This window comes from Vicugna pacos, chromosome 8 (genome assembly GCF_048564905.1).
Source record: "Vicugna pacos chromosome 8, VicPac4, whole genome shotgun sequence".
NCBI lineage: Eukaryota > Metazoa > Chordata > Mammalia > Artiodactyla > Camelidae > Vicugna > Vicugna pacos.
Window position 1 is genome coordinate 69,834,027 of NC_132994.1, and position 18,808 is coordinate 69,852,834.

Below are 18,808 nucleotides of genomic sequence, written 5' to 3' on the forward strand. Positions count from 1 at the left end.
ACAGGATGTTTGTGGAGTTAAACTGGCATGAAAGGACCAGGCCACATAGCCTAATGAAGAAAGTGTGATGTTTCCAGAATAGGCTCTTATGGTACATAAAATACCGGAAATATTTATCATGACCTAGTAGGTGCTTAGTGTGCTGGGAGCTCCGTTCCTTCTGGGCCAAATGCTGTGTCAGGTGACAGTGGCGGGCCGGTCTTTGGATGGACTTCCTGACTGCATGGCATGGGTCCCTAGATCTAGTAAGTACATTTGAGCAGAAATGTTTGCCCTCATGGTGGTGAGTACAGAAAAGTGAGTGGGGTGAGCAGAACTCATACCTGCTTTTGTCAGACTTACATTGGTTTCTTAGGAGAAGATGTTAGAAATTAAGCATGGCCTCAGGTGCTGTGGATCTCAGAAGTGATCTTTTTAAGGAAGGGAGGCATTATGCTTGAAAAGAAGCTTATTGACTTGCGTATTCTGGAGTTTGATTGACTGTTTTTCTCCGGGGACATTATTTTGGCACTATTTTCTGAGGACTTAATTTTCTAGTAATAATAAAAATGTGCATATATTCTCCTTATCCCCACCCTCAAGCACCTGTTCACTGGGGTGTGCACAAATCATTAGAGACGTTTCTGGGCTTGCCTAGAAAATTCCTTAGCATAGACCATGTTAATAATCATCAAGCTGCTTAAGATTTTGTTGGGAAGAAGCAAAGAAATTATTCCAAGGGAGTTGGGGGATGATTTTGATTGCATGTGTTTTAGGTTCTGTCCTGTGCCAAATTTTAAAGCCAGTTTTGTTTCTTCAGATGGTGAAAACCCTCCTCCCGCCTTAAATCTGGCTTTTGCCCAAGCCATGTCAGTTTTTGCAAGTCAGTTGAGAATGTCAAAGTGACTAGTGTTGAAAGAGCCAATATGTTAGAAGATGCTTAAAGCCAAGTAGAACATTTATATATGAATTAAAGAATATATTAGGAGGTGATTTTTAAAAATCAGATTGGGGGGGGGAAACCTGTTGAATTAATACTTGCATACCAGATGTACCGCTGATAAATACTTGTAATGGATATTCCCCAATAAGCAATAAAATTACCATTTTACAACTGAAGTAATCTATCCTGTGGGTACATTTGCAAAGATACGCCAACAAAAATACATGCAGAGTTCTTGAAGTAATAATGCAAATAAAACATTTCATATTATAATTTTAAAATAACAAGAATGGGAAATAAGAAAAAGTCTGGGAGACTATTTGTTGTGTCTAAATTCTGTTTTTACTGTGATTTTTTGACAGTTGGCTTTTTGATATTGCATAATTGCATTAGTGTCTTTGTGTGTATTGAAGGACTGAATCGTCTGACAGTTGTGGTTGAAGGTCTCACAAATTCTAAATAATAAAAGTAACATATATATATCTTGTTTGCTTTGTTGCAGTAGTGGCCTATTTTCATACTTTCCTGAATTCTCTTGGTGTCGTGGCTACTATTGAATCACTAAGCAGAGGGTGTTGCCATGTGTAATTTATTCATTTGTGCACAGCTGAAGCATCCGTGCAGCGTGCACTGATTGTGTGGCCGCGTGTGCCAGGGCGCTGAGACCTACTGCCGTGATTCACTGCCCACTTTGCCCAGTGAGGCCGCTCCACCGTGGTGACCCTGGCCTTTGGCTGAGCAGGGAAGCCATCTCTCCAAGCCAGAGCACACCTCAGGTGTGGATTTTCGTTGGTCTTAGATGGAACTGTGAAAAAGAGTGGAGGAGATGAGGAAGGGAAAAGAAGTGTGGGGAACAGTAGGTCTCAAGTCTCATGCTCTGAGTGATCGAGAGAGAGAGTAAATTAAATCCTACAGAAAATTTTGTTTATTTTTAGCCTCATATTGTGCAATCTAAAGCAGTTAACTGGCTGCTTCCTAAGAAGCCACATACGTTTGTATGAAAAATTCCTCTTAACCTCCCTCCACTCTTCCCAAATTAAATTTTCACTTTAGAATGATTTTTTGGTGTCTCATTGAGAGGGAGAGAAGGTGGAGAATGGAGTAGCAAATGAATGAATACACATTATTTAAAATGAGAATTGGATATGGGTCTAGATTGGATACTATGCATTAAAATATCATGGTAAAATCAATAAGTTTACAAAAAGTTTTTATCCTAAAAATAATTTCAAATAAATTTCCAAAACATTTCTCAGAATTTAAAAATACACATTTATTTATTGTATCTGAAGTTTGTAATCACCTTCTAAGTTTCTCACATTATACCCCCATTTTTGTCTCATTTCATTTTAATCCCCTTACAGAGATGTGAGTGTATTTTCTTTATTCGTTGCAATATGTTTACCTGTACTTAATATCATCATAATTCAAAAAAAAGTTATTATATACTACTGCAGTATAAGAGTAACAACAAATGTTCAATTAAAAGATATTTCCTGTGACAAATGAGTAATTTGGAAAGAAGCTGGGAAATCCTGATTTTTAAGATGCAGAGGGTACCTTCACCATGTAGACATTTGAAGGACTTCAATTCTCATAGTAAATTAGTAACCTTTATAAAAAAAGTATTGTTTTACTTCGGTATGAGTCATGAAATAGAACTAATGACATCATATTCATGAAATGACTTCTTTTCTGGTTTGAGAGTGGAGTTTTTCACGATGTGCTATTTAATAGTATGTGCAAACATCTAGAATCGCAAGTATTAATGAAAAGCCACGCGTGTGCGTGTTGTAACTGGTCCGCTCGTGTACATGTGTGTGCACGTTCTTTTCTTTTACGTAGGCTGTATGGAGAAGTTGACCTCTCTAAAGGATAAGTCTGAAGAGGAAGAAATGGAGATCTGCCAGGCTTGTTGGCTAGAGTCATGGACAAGAGCACGGCCTGTCTGAACTGCCACTCAGTTTTTATTCTGCGAGTTTGCAGGGTTGGTGATTAGAGTGGCTTTCGCCCAATTATGCTGTGATTATTCTGCTGCACTGTAATTGACTGGGGAGATATGCTAATACCTGTCATTTGGGATGATAAAAGATGAGCGGGGGACGCAATGCATTATTTAGCTGGCTGTGTGATAGATGAGGGATGCGCAGAGTGCTTTAATTGCTGAGAAGAGAGGTTAAGCTGAACGAACGGATGAATTAGAAATGAGTTTTTTTATGGCTTCTGGAAAAGTGAAATAAAGGAAAATGTGCCTTAAACTAAAGCAGCAGATAGAAATGAGCACAACAGAACTAGATCCAGGCAGCTAGATGCAGTTTAGAGTTCAGTAAATAATAATTGAAAGAAGAATATACAGTAGATTCTCATATTAAGCAAAAAAATTGTTGAAGGAATTGTTTTTATTTGAGGTGACAATATTTGTGATTTGCAGCCTCTTACATTCACACTGTATTTTAGGTTATACTGAAATGTAATTTGTAACATTTCTGAATTTCATGCTTTGTATCTTTTGAATGTTAGCTTAGAGGTATTTTGATTTCTTGTGCCTGTATGTCTTTCAATAAATGGAGGCAGAGGAAGGCGAGAAAAAAAATGAATGCTTATAATAGTGGGCAAATACAATGATATAATTAGTGAGAGAGTGTACATCTCATTCTTGAGTGACAAGACTGAAGGCAGCCAGTGGTACAGTTCTCGCTGCACAATTAGGTATTGGTATTTTTATAGGAAAAAAAAATTCATGAAAGAGCAGTATTTTCCCTTTCATATTGTTTCGTTTTGTCATACCCATTTATAATCTGTATCTGTATTTCACAAAAGTATTTAAAAATACTCCATTGTAATCTGGTTGGTCGTTTATATGATTTGATGTTAGTGTTTTGCTTTACGTTAGTTTTGTGTATTTAATAAGTAGGTCAGTATTTCAAGAATGCAATCAGAACAGCAGTTTGTGGAAACAGACTGTTACAAACTGAAGAATGAGGCCTTGCCCACATTGTTAGCTTCCCAGCACATTCTCCTTTACCAGATAATGATGTAGGAAAGTGTTGTCTCCAACTGTGCTATTTTGTCTTGTAGATGAAGCAATGGGAATACAGGTTGAATAGCAGAAGTTGTATTTTTTGTAAAATGAAGAGAACGACCCTCATATATTGTTGAATTATCTCCAGACAGTCCAGCTTCTCAGAGCCTTTGTGACTCGGCTAGAGAGCAGAATTTATCAGGGGATAGCTTTCAAGCAGGTTATTGAATGGTAATGGATCTGTCTAGAACAAAGCATGCCTTTGGAATGGATGTCAACTGGAGACAGATGCTGTACTCTGCTACTCACATAAGTTTTGTTGGAGCTAATCACTTTCCCCCAATGTAATGGACACCTCCTTTGCACGTTCCCTCTGAAACAAGGTGAAGTTTTCTTATGGATGTTTTTAATCAGTATCCTTGGAATTCCGAAGTAGACTCTTGGAACTGCCTAACTCTTTCAGACATATCATGTGAAGGGCTGCTTCTGTAGAGCAACGTGTAAGGCTAAGTGGAAGTTATAAAGGAAAAGATGCTGTTAGCATCATAGAACTTAAAATTAAATGGACAGTGGTAGGACACACACAGTACCTTATGAACAACAGCACCAAAGGTCAGGTTTTACAAGCTTTAGTAAAACCAATTTAAAATTTCATGTTTTAGTTAATGCCACCTTAAGCTCACTCCATAAGGAAGGGTGGCAGCAGCACTTTGGAGATGTGGTGTCTTGATTTTTCCCTTGTCAGTAGTACTAAAAGGGGTAGTATACAAACCTATTTACTTTTGTACATCTGTTTTTTATTACTAGCAGTTTATTATTTTTCCTTCCTGGTAGGCAATTACTCAATCCTGAGACATTGTGCCTGAATCTTTGCTATAATTATCATCACTTGAATGTAAAAATGATTCTTTCTTAAGGTCCTTGGTTTGAAAGGTTTTACTTTTGTTTAATGTAGTCAGAAAAAAAAATCATGTTAGTGGCTTTTGTTGTTTACTTGATGTAACATGTCTCACTGTAAATTTGATGATAACATGAAAATGTTCTTTCACATAGTTTGATGCTTGAGAACTGTGATGTCACTATCTTTTACCGTGGATTAAGTTCTTCTACTGGGAAATGATCTGTCTTAAAACAGAGAAATTTAACATGAGACAGCATAAGACTAACTTTCTTTAATTTCTGTAGCATCCTTTAATATCCTTATTATCTAATTGAATTTTTTATGGTGATGAGTTATACTGTTTTTTTTTAAATATTGTGATTATATTATTTTATAATAAAATTTTAAACAATTATAGAATTCTTGCCACAGGGGATATGAGAAATTATAAAGGTAGGAAGTGAGGCTCATGCGAGGACAACAGGCCCCACTAGACCAGGTGTTTCCTTGCTCCTTCCTCATCTGGGGCTTTTTCTTCTATGCCTGTGGAGATGGTTCTTGCCTAGTGAGCAAGGTACGTGGAAAGGAGTTGCACACATTGAGCTGTGCAAGGGGAAGGAGGCACTGTGTGAGCCTACTTACTGGGCGTTACTAGTGCAGGTGTGGGCGCTCCAGCTGGTTAAAACAAATCATTAATAAATGATAATACGTTATTCATTTTATTTTAACACATAGGTTAACACTCTCCCTCTCCATCCATCTCACATCTTACAGCTGACTCAGCCATACCTGATTCTACAGCAGTTTTTTAGCAGTTCGTTCATCTTTAGTGGAGTCAGGTCTTTTCCAGCTTCCTTCTTTTCACATTCATACATTACTTGGTTCCATATTTCACTGAGTTTTACAGCTGGAGGAATGTGTAGCATAAACACGCTGAGGAGGAAACACAGCTAACTGTTGGGAAGCCCGCACCTCAGCTGGCGTGAACAGAGAAGTGGGAGGGCTTTCTCGAGAGAAGCCGCCTCCTCTCCAGCGTTGGGCAGATGTCAGGAGGGAATGAAGACTTTGTGAATATATCCAGCCAATTCATCAGGTGGAAGTCGGAGAGTTTCTCCTGTGTGAATCTGGAGGCCATTCACTGCTTTCCTTTTGCTGTCTTTACTAGTTCATCTCCTTAAGAAATAACAAGTAATTACTTTTCCTTCTGCATCCAGCCAGGTTCTCAATAGTGTGCCACTAGAAAAGAGATGTCATTAACCAGTTTACTAGAGAGTAATCGTTAGTTTACCTATCTTGTTTTATGGTGTTGATTTTTTTCTTTACCAGTGAGATAATGTTTTTTGTTTGTGTCTGTGTCATGTAAATTCACCTGTAGAATTTGCACAAAGTACACTCGAAAATAGATATTCAAAATTTTGCTTTAAAAACATAAGTGCAAATAATTACAGTAAGTTCCAAGCCTTTAGTGCTCACTGTAATATCACCTTGCAATGCTTTGTCTTCCTTAAATTTATTGTAATACTCTTGATGAAGATAGAAAACTAACTTTAAAAAAAAAAGTAAAATTCCAAAATTCTTACAAGGTTAGATATGAAAGGAAAGGAAAGTTGTTAATGTATTGGTTTTCTACTGCCTAATAACAAATTACCCAGATTTAGCAGCTTAAGACCACACCCAGTAACTACTTCACAGTTTCCATAGGTCAGCAGTTCAGTTCCAGAGTCTTCTCTGCTCAGGGTCTCACAAGGTTGAGACTGAGGTGTTGTTGGGGCTGAGGTCTCATCCAAGGTGCAGAATATACTTCCTTGTGGCGCTGCGGTCCCCATATGCTTGCTGGATGTCAACCATGAGCCATTCCCCACCACATGGCCCTCTCCATAACATTTTGCTGGCAGGAGAGTTGCTTCAAATCCCTCCCACCTCTCTTAAGAGGTCGCCTGATTAAGTCAGGCCCACGGAGGATAATCTCCTTTAGTAATTCAGAGTCAACGGCTTAGGGACCTTAGCTACATCTGCAAAATCCCTCTGCCCTATAACATAACATAGTAACTGGAGTATTATTTGTCACATTCAGTCTCACACTCCAGGGGAGGAAATCATGCAGAATGTGTACACTAGAAGTTAGGCGATTTTGGGGGCCATCCTAGAATTCTGCCTACCATAGGTACTGATTCACATTTGCTGTGAGATTTTAGGGATGAAAAGGTTTTGTCTGCATGTACTCAAAGTGTCCTTGACTTGAATTCCAAAAAGGCAGTTCCAGGGAACTGAAAGTGGGCTATAATAGAACATATTTGACTGACAACATGGAAAATAAATGATAAGCACTTTTAACAGAGCGACCCATCATAACAGCAGCTTATTTCTCGTCTGTTAGCTCCTGAGGCTTTGCTCTAGAGCCAGAGAAGTAATTTCTTACTATGGACTCTTACTGTGCAGTTGATGGACTTCTGGGGCAGGTGGAGAATGCTCTGCATTGCTGTTTCCAGTGCTTTTGTTGCAAGGTTTTGATGATTTCAATTTCTTCTTCCAGTGGATATGTTTGGTTATGATCTCAGCGATCTTTGTAGGCACGCCAATTATAGAAAACTGAGTCTGGTGATTCTGGTTAGTTTTATAGACTTTAAATGTTAAGAAAAAAATTCTCTTGCTATTTAAAAAAATCATCAGCTTGACATTCAAACTTGACTAATCATTTTTGGAGTATATAAGGAAAAACTTGGCTTATGAAATGCAAGTGTTGTTTTAATTTTTAAAAAAACATTGTATTTTCCCCTACAGATTCTGTGGATCAGGCCTAGAAATAATGTAATATATTTTTAAAAATCCAAACTATCTTTTTTCTTTTTTAAAAATCATTACTTATCCTCTTAAAACTATGTACCCACATGAAGATACTCTCAATTTGTCTTTGCCCATACCTGATTCCTTTCAGAATTACTTTAGGGAAAAAAATAATACATTTTAAATAGGATTTCTATGCACTTGATTTGAGTCCTCTCTATAGAGGAATTCTCTTGGGCCAAAAATTTAAATAGGCAGATGAGGAGCAAATCTAGTGATATTCTAAAGTTACTCAGAATTTGAAAATGTGACTAATACTTTAGTTTTTAAAAGTAATAAATGTTTACTGCAGTTGATTCTAGAATCAAGTAAAAATTTAGAAGAATTAATTTTAGATAGAGTTGATGACACCAGTGACATATCCCGTAACTAGAACAGGATGCTTTTCTAGTATTACAGAGGAATTACTAATGTTGGCATGAAAACTCCTAATTAATTTTGCATCTTTTGCAGAACTTTTTGAGTTTTAGTGGAATATTTTATGAATTTCCTTTTGGGGAAGATGACTGCAAGGTGAACTATACAGCACTTAAGAAAAGCAGAGGCAAAAAAAAAAGAAAAGAAAAGAAAAGCAGAGGCGGAGTGCAGCAGGACAAATACTACTTCTAGACAAGCCAGAGTGGCGAAGTCGTTGTTCCGTCTACTCCGCCAGCCCCTTCACATCCCCCCATTGGGGTTAGGGAGTTAAGACACACTCAGGTGCCTCCCTGAATGACACCAGGCTTTTCTCTGAAGTACTGTCAACAGCTGTTCCTGGAACTACTTTATGCTGATCCCTGTGCTATTATTTATTTATTTCCCACAACTCTGAAGGCCACCCTTTTTGATGGCATGGTATTTAATAGGAACAGGCCTTATGATCAAAGAGGAGACAGCTGCTGCACATGGATTCTTGTCTCATTCACCCGGTGCAGGGCCCCGAGGATGTGAGACATGGTTCCAGCCATCACTGACTCTCCGGTGCAGTTGGAGAAATGGGACAGTTTAGCACATGACAAGTGCTAACTGGTTATGGCACAGCAAGGCTCCATTAAAGAGAAAGTACATGTGATTGGGGGTGCTGTGGCCTTGAAGGGCATGTGACTTGGTGCCGTCAGAGAAGCATCACAGGCAGGGAGGAATGCATAGACAGATTTGGCAGGGCTGACTTTGTAGAAAGTAGGTTGGAGCGCCTTGGATATCTTTCCTAGATGCTTCATCATGTTTCAGCATGATGGGACATACCGAGAGGTGCTGCAGCTTGGAGATGAGTTTTTATTTCAAAACAAAAAAAAAGATTCATTTGTCAACTGTATCTCTTGGCCTAAGAAAGACTGGATTTGGAGAAGATGTATTGATCAGTTGTATATCTTTAGCTTTTTAGAATTAAGTGAGAATATGTGAAAGTGTTTGGGAAATAGTAAATTGTATAAGTGAAACTTTTACATTATCACATATAGCATCTTGTTATGTAATAGATTTACGTGGTGTCGAGAGTAAAGAAACTGGTGAAATTACTCTGTTAGCTAAAAAGTGGTTTGGTTAAAATAATCAGCCCAGCTAAGTCATTGCTTTTTAAAGAAATAGTTTGAAAGTTACATATTTGTCTTTTTTGCTTTATTGTCTGAAACCTTCATTATATAGTGAATTTGTTTGTAAATTTTCAGTAGTATATTGTAAAACATGAGTTTTATTGAAGACAGAATCTGATTAATAGAGATCAGTTAATTGGTAAGTGAAAGAAGTGTTTATTCTTGTATTTTACTAAAAGTTTTATGTGATTAGAGTGTTGGCTGGCTCTGAGACTCGTTATTCAACCATTTTTTATTTGCTGTCAATGGGCCAGGCCCTGTGGAGAGCCGTGGGTATGCTGAAGAGCAAAGCACAGGTGACCCTTGATTTCCCTCCATCCCGCCTGCTACCTGGCTGGGCGTGGTCCCGTTTCAGTCCCCTCCCTATCATGGGAAGATTTTGTGACAGCAACTTTTTTTGAGTATTAGTGATTGTGCTTTTGACTATATTTTCCAAATTCACAAAAAGCTTTGTGGGAGTTTAAACGAGATGTATTGCATTTGGTTTTAGGGAGAACAGCGAGGAGAGATGTGTATCTCAGTGCTTGTTGCTTTACCAGCATCCACACTGCCACTTCACATCAGCGCCTGTCCTCTCCAAGTGAATGAGGTCTTGTGGACAGCACGTCAAGGGGACATGTATTGTTCCTGGCAGGGCACTTGAATTTCTAATTACCAGATTCCTGGCTTAATTGCAATTACCTGGACACCCAGGCAGGGTGAACTTTTGGAAAAGAATGTAATTAGTGAAACAAGAACTTTGCTGCCAACTCCTTGTCTAGATACTAACACTAAGCAGAACACTGATAAGTTCACATCTGTAAAGACAACCCATTGGTTGTTGAAAACAGTTCTTAAAGTAAATTATATGTAGTGCATCTCAGCTTTGGATTCAGAAACAAATGTGATGTTAAAGCAGAGAATATTCAAGCTTTGCTTTATAAATAGTGTATAGTATTCATGTGTATGTCTTTTAAGATAAGGTAATTATCTGGAGTAAGAATTACATACCAAATCTATTTCTATATAAACACGTGTTATATACTTTAATAAATGTAAAAACCCGAGGTCTGTGGTCATTGGAAGAAAAAAATAGTTTTCTAATACTTGATTGCCTCAATAGTAACTTTTCTTAAACAATACTTTTCATTAAAAACAAATTCTCACACACACACACGTTTCAACCTGGTTACAAACAGATTTTAAGCTTACTTTGAAAGCATTTTATTATCTTTAAAGCAAAATCTGAAATGTATTTTTCCATTTCTCATTTTCTCATCACCTTCAGTAGCTTTAACATGCTGCTGCCTTAGCACAGATTCACAATTTTGAGATGGTAATAAATATCTATTTACAGCTTATTTTACACATTTTGATTCAGTCCTTAACCCCCTGCTAATTTGCTCATCTCAGCTTCTCTGAGCTATGTCCTTCCTTTCCATTTCAACAAATCCCTTGTCCACACCAAGGTTAATTTTGTCCATCTATGGTTAGTTAACTCATAAATGATCTTTTACAGCTTCTTCCCCATGGAGCTGCTGGTCTTTTTCATTTTTAGCCTTCTTAAAAAATGTTGCCAAGGGGAGCACCCCCTCACCCGCCATGCTGCGGAAGCCTCTGGACAGCAGAGGGGTGGGCTGTGTCCCTCACCCCCTTACCCCCAGCTCTTTACTCAGGCCATTCCCCAACTGAGACCATCCTTTTTATTTTTACTGTAGTTTAATTTTTTCTAATCATTTAATGGTATTAAGAAACATCTCCTATTTATGTATCTTTTGGAGTACATTTTATCATACTTTTATTTTTACAGCAGTAGAGCCTGGCTATGCTTGAATTTACATTGTCAGCTCTTTGAATAATTAGAATATATAATAGTAAAATGTTCAATGGGAGTGATAATTGGTAAATACCTCAAAAAGGTGTGAAGACTGAGTGAGTCACTGGCAGCAGGACCAGCACAGGTAAGCGCTGTGTTTGCTGCTGCTGGTATTTGAGGCTCGTCTCAACCCCGCAAGGTGGCTGCAGCAGGTGTCCTCTCCGCCTTGTAGAGAGTAGCACAGGAGCGCCAGGGGTTGCCACCTGCCTGACATCACACAGCTGCTGGTGGATCTGGGCACTGGGCTTGTGTATTTTAACTCTTAGAAATTATTTGTTAGCTGAGATACAAATTTCATGTGGTTCCTGTATTCTGTCTGGTAACCCTAATTCATCCATACAGAGTGTCTACTCTGCCCGTCCTTAAACGACAGTCCAGAAATTTGAAAGATAACTGACTAAACCCTTTCTGTACTTTTTCATAACACTTAAAATTTGTTTTTGTTTCTCAGAAAATCCAATCAAGGACAGTTAAACTGAATTGTCTGTGCTGTAGTTTTTCCAAACCAGCAGCATGTTGTAGGTGGAAAATCATTTTTATGAGAGAGATTCCATAGTAAATTTTTCCAGCAGCTAGTAAACACTGAGTTTGCAGGGGGGAAAGTGAGACAGTAAATGTGAAAGGAGCTGAAGATAGCCCCTGTGGTCTGCACTTTCTGGAGATATCCAAATGTTTGACACAGCAGTTGTTATAAGCTGAATCTCCTTTTCCAAGTACATCACGACAGCATTAGATGCTTTGCTTTCTCGTTGCTATTGTGCTTACCTTCATTTTTGTTTTTCCTTCTGCTGATTGTTGTAAATTACTGTAGACATGAGTTTGGCTTTAAAAATTCCTCTGGTATATTCATAGAAAGTATGTGAAGCCGAGGGTACTGTGAAAAATTGATAGCAGTGGTCTGATAGAGACTGTCTCACCCTGTTCCTTCTGTGATGTGTGTTGTTTCACACAGAGCATTTGTTAATCTGATAATGTTTTAAAATACATTTTTAAAGAAATAAAATCCTTTCGAAAGGAGGATGGATGGGACCAAGTAAACAATAGAAACTTTGCAAAGTACTTTACACGTGCTTTTTCTTTTAACACACTACCTTATGCAGCGGGTGGTATAATGCCATTTTTACAAATGAAGAAACAGGCTCAGGTTAGGTACCTGATACTAGAGGACATGTAGCTAGTAGTGAAAAGCCAGTACTTTTTCCACGCCACCATAGTGCTTATCTTAAGGGCCATTTTGTTTTCTGTTAGAGATTTTTTTTTTAGATGATTATGCTACTGGTGATTGGCCTGTACAAAGTGAGTTTAATTCTGTATTTCTATGGTGAGGATTGAGTCTGTGGAAGAACACTATATTAACTAACAGGTGAATTCTTAACTGAATTCATTTCTGAAGTGAGTTAACAATGTGTATAAAATTTAAAACTCATTAAATGTACTTCTAATAAGTCAAATGTCCTAATTTTATGTGTAATCATTGTTTATGTATGGAATTAGTACTAGTGCGTAGACCTAACATCAGTTGCTTGTAGACCTTTTAGATGACCAGGGTGTTACCAAAGAATTTTAGTTCTTCCTGATTCATCACAGGGTGACATTACTTTGGGAAATGTCCTTAAGTCCATTCTCTATTCTGCAAGGCTCAGAAAGCAGTTTCATCAGGAGGATACCAAGAGATGGTTGACCTGTCTCCTTGGAGAAGACTGCTTACCACCCTGGTTGGCAGGGCAGTGGTCTTCCTGGTGGCAGATCTACACAGGAAGAGGTCACTTTGTGAGCGTGGCATCAGAATGTAGGATGGTTAAATAATCTGAAGGTTTTGTGGTTTCAAACCGGGGTGGCCGGACACATGCATTTCCGCAGTAGGCATTCAGTGCAGTTTTCCACGCTTCATTATTATGCAGTAATCTTTGATATCTGTTGGCCTGGATTCCTTCTTCCATTGTCAGCTATTTCTTGTAACCTCTGTGATTTTTCTTTTTCTAGCTTCTAGTGCTTATCAAACCCTTTGTTTGAGTGATAGTTTTTCTTGAGGTAGAGCAGTATAACTTGTCTGGTACAGGAAGGTATCTCTAAGCCTAGACGTTTACCTTGCTCTTTAAGGTGACTTTACATATATATGCTGAACAGTATTAACTGTTTTTCATGTATTTACAACATGGAGAATTTAAAAAATGAAAGCTGGTTTAGCTAAGTCCATATGTAATACTAAGGGCAGAATAAAACATTTAGAGTCTGTATTATTTTTCTAATGATGTAGAAACATTCTTTGTAGCATTTCTTCTGTGTTTCGGAATATATTGTCACTCACAGTGAAGATTTTGTGTTTTAGCTTTTACTCTTCCAGACCCCCTCATTCATGAGGCCTTGTAACTCAATCCAAAGTTTAGTCAAGTGAAAAATGTTCAATGCTGGCTGGAATCATAGGAAAGACTTCCAGATGCTTCCTTAACTACTGCTAGCCTGAAGAATGCCATGCCCCTCTGTCCCCACATCTTCACCTGACTAGTCTGAATGGAGCATTCTTTAGAGATAGGACCCTGGCACAATCCAGTGTCTCGTGTCAAGTCTCTGCCTTTGTATGTAATCCCCCATCTTTGACCGGAACCTGGTCTTTCTCTTTTTCCCTTTCCACTCCTTCCTCTTTCATCTTGAGCTCCCATTTGCCTTCCTGACTCTGCTTTTGTTGTTGTTGCCTTCTTCCTTTCCTTCCTTTTCTGTACAAATAAACATTAGAAGGAATTACATATCTTTTTTTTTTCAAGAACTGAATTCATTTCTGAATAATTACTCCATCATCAAGTCCAACTGTAGCTTTTGCACCAACTTTAACATATACCCTACTGAGGTATTTAGTTTAAACTAACAAATTCTTATTTGTAAGTAGTTCTGTTTACATATGTGAAAAGTATAAAGTAGTGTTTGAGCAAAAAGATCGTTAAAGCAGCATTTTATCATATTTGGGAAAATTTACCTCTGAGTTGCTGTCTGATCCATTGTAACCATGCTGATTAAAGTCACGAGGAGTATGAAGTTAAAAGAAAGTCAAATTAATGAAAACTTAAAGGAAAATCTGAGACAAATGAAAAATGCTCTCAAATATAACACTAGTGATATATATACATATATATATATATATATATATATATATATATACACACACATACACTAGTTAAATATAGTAATAGTGAAGGTAATGAAGTAAAAAAATTTTTTAAACGAGAACTTCTTTGGCTTTGGATGTTTTTGATTCTGTACCTTAATCAGGATATATCATTCCACACGTGTATCCCTGTGAATTGGTTAATGTAAATGATGGTGATTTTTGGTTTATACTTCCTTTTATTTAAATTAAGAGCTGTCTAATTGACGAGATGTGCCTTCATGGTGCAGTTATTTTCAAATCCATCAAGCACTGCTTGTGTCAATCCTTGACTTCGTGGGCATGTTGGTCTTTGACCCAGAACTGGTAAATGAACCCTGCAGGGAAAATCATTAGAAAAGTGGAACAATTGTGGTTGTGGGATCAGGGGTCAAGCCATTACCTACCCATAGGAACTTCCATTTAAATTGGACTCTTGCTTTTCTGAAAGCAGGTCATATATTCAGGGAGGATACCGAAAAAGAGCTTAGCACATGTTAGTGTTAGGATGAGATAGAGCTGTAAGGAATCCAGAAGTGGCTGGATTGGGTTTTTGTTTTGTTGCTTTTTCCCCCTGTGCTGTGACTAATGACCATGATGACCATGCAGTTGTTGGCTCGAAGTCAGTTTTTTCAACGTAAATACTCTGGAAGGATAACGTAAGTACAGGGAAGTGCAAAAATTCTAAGTGTGCAGCTTGATCTGTTTCCTCAAGTGAACATATGTATACAATCAATACTCAGTTCAAAAAACCCCACCAGAACCCTGGAAGTGCTCTTGGGCCCCTTTTGTGTCATCATTCCGTCCATGCCTCAACCCCCACCGAGGCTGACAACTGTCCTGAGTGGAAGTCAGTGGTATCTCAGAGTCAGTGGGCACTAATGGTAATCCATTCTTTATTTAGTTTCCCTACAGAAAACCGTCTTTGTCCACTTTAAAACGTTAAAAGTTTGGTGCAAAGAAAACACAAACTTTATTCAAGGAGTTTATATCAACATCAGTTTTTACTCTTTCATATAACTATTAAAAGAAATTTTAGAAATGATGGTTGTCGCAGAAGAGAGGATTCATTGAAAAATCAATTGTTCAACAATTATTCTTTCAGAATTTCAGAAAAAGGAGTAAATTATAGTTCTTTTTTTCAATTTGTTTTGCTATTCTTCCTTATATATTTTCTAATATAGATATACATTTTCTGAAGACTATGTATAATCTCAGATTTTTAAATTGTCTCCTGACAAGTAATGCATATTAGTTTTAAAATACCTCCCATTAAATATCTAAATGAAGAAAGTCTTAATTTTAATTACATTTTTAGGCCAAAACATCATTGTGTTTGCATGATGTTATTATGGTCTTTTAACAGGTTGCTTATATCTGGATTCAGGGTTATCTTTTATTCCAAAGAACGAATCACAGTTAGTCCTCTTCTTAGAACGCTGGTCGCAGTGTTCTGCTTCTTTCAGTTTCAGTAGAGGAGCTCATTGCAGTGGGGAAGATTTTCATTTTCCTTCAAAGCAAAACCAAGAGTTTTTTGCTGGGAGAGGAAGAAGATGTGCTTGGATGGTTAAATGATTTCCATTCTAGAAAGACAGTCAACCTCTAGGAACATTGATAAGAGTACTTTTTTTTCTTTTACTCTGACTTGTTTCTTTTCCTTTGTGTGGCATAGGAGGAGGAGTAACAAGGAAGGAAACATGGGTTAGAGTAGTGGACATAGCATGGGCTCTGAAGTCAGTGAGCTGGACTGGAATCATGGCCCAGCCGCCTCACCTACTGAGCCTATTTCTTCGTGTATAAAGTGCAGTTGATTTTGCCCACCTAAATTGACTGCTGTCAGGATTAAATGACAAAATGGTTCAGATAAAATGTATATAATAATAGTAACTATAATTTATCACATTCTCAGTGTATGCCAAGCCCCATTCCATGGGCTTTAATAACATTATAAACATAAATTTAACAACATCTTTACCGGTTTATCCATGAAGAAATGGAAGCGTTAAGAGAATTTAAGTAATGTTGATAAATTAATGCAGTCTATTTTATAGAGTTCTGAGTTCTGAATGACCAGTAATTAGCAGAAATAAGAAATGAACCAAGGGCAGACCACGAAGCCTGGGCTCCTAACTGCTGACTCTCTCAGCTCCTCGTTTACCAGAGAAGTCATGGCCGCCTGTGGTGCCAACAGGGTCGTCGTGATGGTGCACCTAGGAGTCATCACTTCTGGAGGGGACAGACTGGGTTGGAATTGGCCCTGTGCAGTCTGCTAAGTAAGACAGTTTCCCTGCTCCCCTGAGGGTACAGAAGAGGGTAGTTTTCTTCCACAGAGGCGCCTCGGTTCCCTGGGGCTGCATCCGCCCAGAAGGTACCTCCCCCGCCTTTTTTTGGCTTCTCACAAAGGTGCTTCCTGTCCAAATGTATGTGTAGAGTTTTCCCTGCAATTTAGCTTAGCAGTAATAGGTTAAAATCTTAAATAACAACTATTAGTTGCTGGGTGTGCCCAAAGGTTTCTCTCTTTTTTTGCTTTACTTCGCACATGTAGTCACTAGTCTGTTCATTCATTCATCCAAAAACTATGTAAACATGTGCTGTGTATATTATCCTGTGCTTGTATTTTCCTGTCCTTTGTTACTTTCCCCCATTTTCTTGTGGTCCCTCCTTACTCCCCCTGTTCTTCCTGGCTTTGTGTCCTACCGGATGTAACTGTGTATCACAGGTGGCCAGCTTCTCCATAGGTTCGGTTAATTCCTCTGTTCTCAGGAGTTTAAATTCAGTTTGTGCTGCATCCCATGTGTTTAAGACCCCAGACAGTTTCAGATACTTCAGAACTCAGAACTGTATAAAATAAACTATTTAGTGTGTCAAGTGCACCAGGGGTCATCGCAGGTTGAGAACTGTGCTAGATCACAGATGGTGTACTGCATGGATTTGTGATGTCACCAAACAGTTCGTCTTCACAATTTACTTTTCCTATATTTCACTCCTGTGAATTCTGTGGGTAGTCAGGAAAAAACCAGGTACTGTATCAGTTGAAGTGTTTATTACCTTATTACTGTTTGGATTTCCTCTAAATCTAATCATGAACACCTTCTCTGTGTTGGAAGCGGGCAGCCTGCTCAGATCAGGGCACAAGGTAAGAGGACATGTATGTTCTTCCCGTCTGTGGCCCTGGGAGGTAGCTGTCCTCTGAGGTACCGCTCTTTGGTCTCTTGGTTTATGGGCCTGTGCGTGTCAGCTCTTACGACCCACCCACAAGGAGGGGGATGAAAAAGAAGTTGGAGAACTAAGAGAAAACACTATGTGAGCCACACCACAGGATAGAAATTAGAAAATAAAAGATTTGTTTTAAATCCCCAGAGTTTCTGTTAACCTGTAACGTGGTACTGTGCATTCTGGGACGTCTCTGCGACGTCTCTGCGACACGGTTTTGCACGTTGTTTATTCTTTTATCACTCACAAAGTCCTATCCTTATTACCAAGTGAAACAAGATTTTGAGTAGAATCATGTACCTAGATACACAGCATGAAATAATAACTATTAGAAATTGCACTTGAGTAGATACACGCATGCTCTCGTGAGCAGTGTGTGCACAGGCATGCACGCACACACCCTCCTTGCCCTCTGTAGTCTTGAAGGAGGCTGTCAATGTCAGCGGTAATGTCTTAATATATATACCTGGAAAACTTTGTTGTAACGCAGCTTGTGTCCAAAGAACATCTGCATAGTTTTAATATAAATAATTTAGCCTTTGGACCTCAATTTCACATTTTAAAAACACAAGATAGGAGTAAATGTTTACTATGGCTTTGTTTAGTTCTGAAAATTCTGTGCAGCTCATAGCAGTCCATCTCCAGTGTTTCTCTTCCAAGGGAGCCAAACTTCACTCTCCCCACGTTTTATTATTTGTCTTCTGTTACATTTGTACCCCAAATACTTGGTGTGAGCCCCATTAACATCTGTTAAAACAAGTGGTAAGAATTGCTGAAGACTAGTTTGGTTAATACTAGCATGTGTTAGCTGTTGAACTCTAAAATAGATCATTTTATTTTTTATGCACTATTCATGTCTTACGGTTGTCAGATTCGGGAACCATGGTTTTTCTGTTTATTACTGTGACAGAATATTCAATAGTAAGTTCCTGAGGACTCATTATGGACGGTCAGCCATGGGCTACCTGGTTATAAAGCTAGTAATCAAAAAATATAACATGCTGTTTGCAGCCTGTTACAAATTTAACACCACAAATCTCTTGTATAGGCTACAGTTAATGTAGTTACTTAGCTGCTTTAGAAATACTCTCTAGAAAAGCCCATTTTCCCCAACCAACGTAAAGGAAGGCCTGTCTCAGTTTCTTACCACTTGCGGACATTTAAACTCCCTCTTTTCAGCATTTATTCATGTTCCTTGTACCAGTAATCTTATGTTAGTCAAGGGCAATCCTTTTTGAATGCTGAGAACATGGACCAATTGCCAGTATCTAAAGCAAACATGGAGAATTTTCTCTGCAAAGAATTCAACATCAGCTTGACACTAATAATCATGAGTGGTAGGTAATAAGAGACTGCAAGCCA

At 38.3% G+C, this 18,808-nt stretch overlaps 1 protein-coding gene across 8 annotated transcripts in view; it reads left to right on the forward strand.

The window, feature by feature from the left end:
* ARID1B (AT-rich interaction domain 1B) overlaps positions 1-18,808 on the forward strand; it is a 380,554-nt gene that overhangs the window by 231,581 nt on the left and 130,165 nt on the right. The window lies entirely within an intron of this gene.